The sequence below is a fragment of the Podarcis melisellensis genome, assembly GCF_964234715.1.
Source record: "Podarcis melisellensis genome assembly, chromosome: 6".
NCBI classification, from domain to species: domain Eukaryota; kingdom Metazoa; phylum Chordata; class Lepidosauria; order Squamata; family Lacertidae; genus Podarcis; species Podarcis melisellensis.
In genome coordinates this window covers 22,478,957-22,485,627 of record NC_138538.1, presented here as the reverse complement: position 1 = coordinate 22,485,627, position 6,671 = coordinate 22,478,957, and the positions used below count along the sequence as shown (strand labels likewise).

At 43.5% G+C, this 6,671-nt stretch overlaps 1 long non-coding RNA gene across 1 annotated transcript; it reads left to right on the top strand.

Annotated features, from left to right (window-relative positions):
* Window positions 1–1,235: 1,235 nt before the first annotated feature.
* On the top strand, window positions 1,236–5,628 carry LOC309371675. The gene is made up of 3 exons (XR_014169255.1): window positions 1,236–1,373; window positions 3,218–3,355; window positions 5,466–5,628. It is a non-coding gene; the product is annotated as an uncharacterized lncRNA (long non-coding RNA).
* Window positions 5,629–6,671: the final 1,043 nt, after the last annotated feature.

Here is a 6,671-nt window from a genome sequence, read left to right as displayed (position 1 = left end):
TGACTAAGCCACTTCTGGTGAACCAGAGCAGCGCACGGAAACGCCGTTTACCTTCCCACCGGAGCGGTACCTATTTATCTACTTGCACTTTGACGTGCTTTCGAAATGCTAGGTTGGCAGGAGCAGGGACCGAGCAACGGGAGCTCACCCCGTCGCAGGGATTCGAACCGCCAACCTTCTGATCCTAGGCTCTGTGGTTTAACCCACAGCGCCACACGCATCCCAATAACTTTAAGGTAAAGGTAAAGGTACCCCTGCCCGTACGGGCCAGTCTTGACAGACTCTGGGGTTGTGCGCCCATCTCACTTAAGAGGCCAGGGGCCAGCGCTGTCCGGAGACACTTCCGGGTCACATGGCCAGCGTGACATCACTGCTCTGGCGAGCCAGAGCTGCACACGGAAACGCCGTTTACCTTCCCGCTGGTAAGCGGTCCCTATTTATCTACTTGCACCCGGAGGTGCTTTCGAACTGCTAGGTTGGCAGGCGCTGGGACCGAGCAGCGGGAGCGCACCCCGCAGCAGGGATTCGAACCGCCGACCTTTCGATCGGCAAGTCCTAGGCGCTGAGGCTTTAACCCACAGCGCCACCTGTGTCCCTCCCCATTAAAAAATGGGAGCTCAGAGCCTGTGAGTGCCAATGGAGGTCTTCATAGGCAGCAGGCTGGCACACACATACACACCCATTTTAAGTGATGACTATACATCCAAAAATATTTCTCAATTAAAAGCTTATAGTTTCTGGCTTAGGGTTGCCTGGTTTCTGTCCCCCAAATTTAGGTAGCCTAATTTGCACATTATGCAAACCACACAGAAGGTTGAATGAGGTTTAGTTTCAAATGACTTCTCAATCCATATTACCCCCCTATGAAAGCTGTTTACAGGAAGGAAGGCTGTGCTGACATTGGCCTCCATTGCCTGAGTGAATCACTCTGACCATGACCAGGAAGATTTGGAAGGTAGCACACCCAGAAAGCAGCCAATTCCTGCTCCAAGAAGCACGTAGGATTTCCCCTTCCCTGAGCCTGTACTCATTGCACTCAGTAATAACTGCCCAGTTCCAGATTGAACTACTGTAGGTCAGAAGCTCATAGTTACCAAATGCAAGAGAATATATAGACTATAGGTGAAATAAGGATTGGGTAATGGATTGACATCTGCAAGGCATGTTTGGGTGACAAACATGGGGCAGGGCTCCTCCCTCTTGTGATCCAGTGCCACCCTTTTAGCAAGCTTAAATCTCACCAGCCTGACCCAGTGCTGAACATTCAGAACCAGATTCTGAATGCACCATGAAGGCCAGAAGCGTCTTTGCTTTTGTGGGACTGCTGGCCCTTTGGACACAGCTCTCACCTGCATCTTGCATGCCACCACTAGGTAGGTTTTGAATGAAGCTGCTTCTCCTTCTGTCTGATACCAGAGTCATATATAATATATGTTTGGCTGATCAAGCCATCTATGGCCTTTTGTGGGAGGAGGGTTATTGGTTGGTTAGTCTTTGTTATGTATTTATGTGAGCCAGTGTGGTGTAGTGGTTAAGAGCAGTGGTCTCGTAATCTGGTGAACCGGGTTCGCTTCCCCGCTCCTCCACATGCAGCTGCTGTGTGACCTTGGGCTAGTCACACTTCTTTGAAGTCTCTCAGCCTCACTCACCTCACAGAGTGTTTGTTGTGGGGGAGAAATGGAAAGGAGAATGTTAGCCGCTTTGAGACTTCTTAGGGTAGTGATAAAGTGGGATATCAAATCCTACTCTTCTTGTTTTCTCATTTTGTATTTTTATGTTGTACACTGCTCTGTGATCTTTGGACGAAGGGAGGTATATAAATTTAATTTTTAAAAAATGAAATGAAATGGTACCGTTTACCAGTTTCTGAGGCCCTTGCTTCAAGTTTCACTGCTCTCAGTGTGAAAGACTTGTGGTAGGACAACATGAACAATTTTCTGGCAAAGGACCTGCTGGACCTTTTGGATTGTTTACTGGCAAACACTACTTAGCTCTGCTCAGGAATTCTAAGAACCTCCCCCGCAAATACTGAGAGTTAAATGGACTTTTAAAAAAGTTTCTTATGCAAAAAAAAAAAAATGCAGATTCATTCTAATGCTGTGGAGTAAACAATATAATGCCATCCTGCCAAAACTGGTTAAAATCAGTGCAGTTTTGAAAGGTTCGATCTACAATCTTGAAAGCAAATGGTGCCCAATTGTAATCAAAAATTCTCCTCAATATCAGAAACTGTCGTGCAAAATTTGCTTCCTCTCGTGCTTCAGATGAAACCAAATCCCGTAGTTCCAGGTCCACTTACAAGGGCTGCACTCAGAGGGAATCACAAACAGGTTAACAGTATTCTCCCTTGTGAGAAAGAATGTCAATATGCTTTTTTAAAATAAATGTTTCTATAAACTAAAACATAAACATATATTTGCATGTCCTGCAGATGGCTAAGTTAGAACCTTTCTCTGTGGCATTCAATTTTCACTGTATAGCAGCTTCTCCCTCTGTTTTTAATCAAGGAGCAGTGCACTTTCCTTTTTAACCCGGCCTTTGCCTGACCTGATCTACACCCTATGACCTTTTTAAAATGCTGGCTCTTTTTAGGGGTTTTTTATTGGGTTGCTGTTTGTATTTTGATTCTATGTATGTGATCCTTTATGTCAGTGGTGGCCAAACCTGGCCCTCCAGATGTTTGGGGACTACCGTTCCCATCATCCCTGACCACTGGTCCTGTTAGCTAGGGATGATGGGAGTTGTAGTCCAAAAACAGCTGGAGAGCCAAGTTTGGCCATCACTGCTTAATGTGAACTGCCCTGAGACCTTCGGGTATTGGGTGGTATAGAAATTAAATAAATAATAATAATAATAATAATAATCCCTTATCCCCCTTCTGGCTGTGTGAAGTGGTACACATGTACCACTTCTCAAGCAGGTCTTCTTATACATGCACCGAACCATTTACTGAAGAATTGTATTCTTCCCATACATTCCCATCTTCATTCAACTTCTGCTCATTCAGCTTTCGATTCCCACAGGCTGATTTTGTGATGCGACCCGCAATTACCCAAAGTCCAGTAACCATTAACTCAATGGCTGGTTGTATATAATTCACATAGGACTTTCCTGTGCACATAATGTTTTGCTATCCTTGTTTCATTTAAGTTCACAACAACGCTTTTAGGCATAGTATATTTGGGTATTTGTTAACCCTGCTATTTTCTACTTCCAGAAAAAATTGGAACTTGCCCCCCAAATCCATTCAAATGCAGTGTAAAGGGACAAGATGCTTGCAACCATGACTATGACTGCGAGGGGATTCAAAAGTGCTGCTACTTCAATTGTGGCAAGATTTGCAGAAACCCACAAGGTATGGTGTATGGCTAAACCTGGTTCTCCTGTGTTGGCTTTTTGTGGCTGATTTCCTACGATACGTTGTCATTTAGTGCTTTAGGTTAGCCTGAGACACAGTAATCTGCTGAAGGCAATCAAATGAACTTTATGTTTAAATAAGGATCTGTTGTTAGGATCCCCCAGACCAAAACAAATACTCTATCCATTCCCCATGAGTAGAAACCGCAGGTAGGAAAAAGCTATGTAAGGATCTGTGAGGCTCTAAAGTATATAAAGAACCATTGCGGATGCTGATTGCAATTACATAGCTGCCAGAATTCATAATAACTGACCCACTCTGGCAGATATCTAAGATGAAATAGACAATGGGCTACCTTTTTAATCATTGCTACATCCCCCAAAATGGGAAGATGGACACAAAATGTCACTTTGTACAAAGCATAACTTTGATACAAAGTATTATCTTCCATAACTGGAACATAGAAGCAAAGTGCTACTCTCAATGGAAGAGCAAAGGCAGCCTCTCTCTATCAACAGCTGGTTCTTTGGAATTCAATTTGGGCGCCACCCAAATTCCCAAGTTCTCTCTCTCTTAAGCACACAACACCCATCCTCATTTGAGAAGAGCTTCTTCTTTGAGCAATTACAGTGGACACTCGGGTTGCGAACGTGATCCATATGGGATGCACATTCACAACCTGCAGCTTTGGCAACCCGCAGCGGTGCATCTACAAACACGCAGGTTGCGATCCGTCTCTTCTGCGCATGCGCAAAGCACAATTTGGTGCTTCTGTGCATGCGCGGCCGCCGAAACCCGGAAGCAACCCATTCCGGTACTTCCGGGTTTTGGCAGTGGATGGCGCTGTGGGTTAAATCACAGAGCCTAGGACTTGCCGATTAGAAGGTCGGCGGTTTGAATCCCCGTGACGGGGTGAGCTCCTGTTGCTCGGTCCCTGCTCCTGCCAACCTAGCAGTTTGAAAGCATGTAAAAGTGCAAGTAGATAAATAGGTACTGCTCTGGCGGGAAGGTAAACAGCGTTTCCGTGTGCTGCTCTGGTTTCGGTGTTCCGTTGCACCAGAAACGACTTAGTCATGCTGGCCACATGACCCGGAAGCTGTCTGCGGACAAACACCGGCTCCCTCGGCCTATAGAGTGAGATGAACACGCAACCCCAGAGTCGTCTGCGACTGGACCTAATGGTCAGGGGTCCTTTTACCCTTTACCTTTAACCCAAAAAAACCAACCTGAAGCATCTGTAACCCGAAATATGACTGTAGTGACATCAGGTTACATGTGAATCTCAAGGTCATTGATGTTACCTTTCTCAAGATTCACATGTAATGTGATGTTACCAAACAGTGGCCACGAGGAAAAAAGATTTGCCATTTAGTAACACAAATTGTTACCTAACAGCATAGGTGATGAATAATCGAGCAAGGAGTCTCTGACCCATGCAATTAGTTTCAGGCAAAGATCTGTGAAACTTCACCAAGGTGTTTGTACCCTGGAACTCTGTTAAATGGGGACTCCTCTTGGAGATTGAGGCCTAAGGTAGCATTCACGAACTTGGCTTGAGGGGCTGCCCCTCTCTATGTTTAGGGACACTTTTAATGTTTAATAGATTATTATATTTTAATATTCTGTTGGAAGCTGCCCAGAGTGGCTGGGGAAACCCAGCCAGATGGGGGGGGGGTATAAATAAATAAATAAATAATAATAATAATTGTTATTATTATTGTTATTATTATTATTATTATTATTATTATTATTATTATTCCCATCTGTGGGGCTGCACTACATGGGTTTTATTCATTCATTCATTTTTTTGCATTTCTATCCCTCCTTTAAAAAAAAATGCCTACAATAACCCTGAGAAGTAGGTTAGGCTGAGAGGCAGTGACTAGCCCAAGGCCACATAGTGAGCCCCATAGCCAGTTGGGGATTTGAACCCTGGTCTCCCAAGTCCTAGTCTGACACTCTAACCATAAGGCCACGCTGGATCTTGATGCACTCTTGATGAAATGTGGGGCTTTGGACATGCATAGGTGAGCTAGTTATCTGAAGCATTCGTCTGGCTCTGGAAACACAAAATGAACAGTCATGTGGTGGGTTTTCTCTGTTACAGAAAAAGCTGGCAGCTGCCCCATCCTTCCATATTTCTGCTCCATCCCAGAAGGAGATCTTTGCAGCAGTGATTACGATTGTCCAGAAAAGAAAAAGTGCTGTTATTTAAATTGTGGAAAAAGTTGTGTAGACCCATGAGAAAATAAAGGTATTGTCCGTGTCTCTCTTCTCATCCTTCCCTAGTATCTCAGTTAAAATCAGAGGGTTTTCTTATCCAACTCCCTACAATGTAGAAATCACAACTAAGGAATCCTTTTATTCATTTGATATGAAAATTCTCCTGACAAGGGAACTTTTGTCAGCAACTCCTGACTGGAACAAAGAAAACACAAAAGTTTTTTTAGGTTTTTCTGATGGAACACAGTCTGATGGAATATATGAATAATTCCCTAATGAAGGATGTTCTGCAAGAAATATCATTCTTTTGCAAAAAAATTATAAAATATAAAAATATTTTTAAAATAATTTAATTGTTTGGTATCTCTTGCTCTGTGGAGTTAATGTGACAACAGTGACTTAATTCTGCTTTGCTAGGAAGGATAAATTGATAATATTTCCTTCAGAAGAGCATTTTCTGGGTATTGGAAAATTGTATTATTTGCCACAAGCAGAAAGCACTTAAACGCCTTCACATTTAAAGCACAGCACATGGGTTGGTACCTGAACGCAAAATAAATAAATCTCAAAACAAGACTTTCAGGAAGTTTGACTGAGGAAGGTTCATAAATAAACTGAACCAAATTTCTTCTCCATTCCCAATATCTCCCCCCCCCCCAAATATCCCAATGTTTGTTATATTTACATTGTAATTCTTGGCCTACTGTATATCCTTCCAGATATAAATTGTCAGCAGCCGTCACTGTCCTGTCATCTTGGGGTGAAGGCTGCTTGCAGGGAGCAAACTCTGAATCATCCATCCATTATCCAATTGTCTCTTTGAGCTCAGAGAAACTATGGAATGGGTGGTAATTCTAATTGCCATTCCAAAAATATTGTAGCTGTAGTGTTTGTGGTCTGTCCAGACATGCCCAATCAGTAATTGAAACTCCCTGCCTAGGGTGCAGTTCCTGCCATAGCTAAGTGAGAACTTGTTGGACTCTTAGCTTTGTCTGTACAGCAAGTCGTAGCTGCTATATGGAGTTGTTATCAGAAATCAATACTACTGACACTTTCCTGCTGCTTCCTAGCATTTGGGAAAACCTGCTGG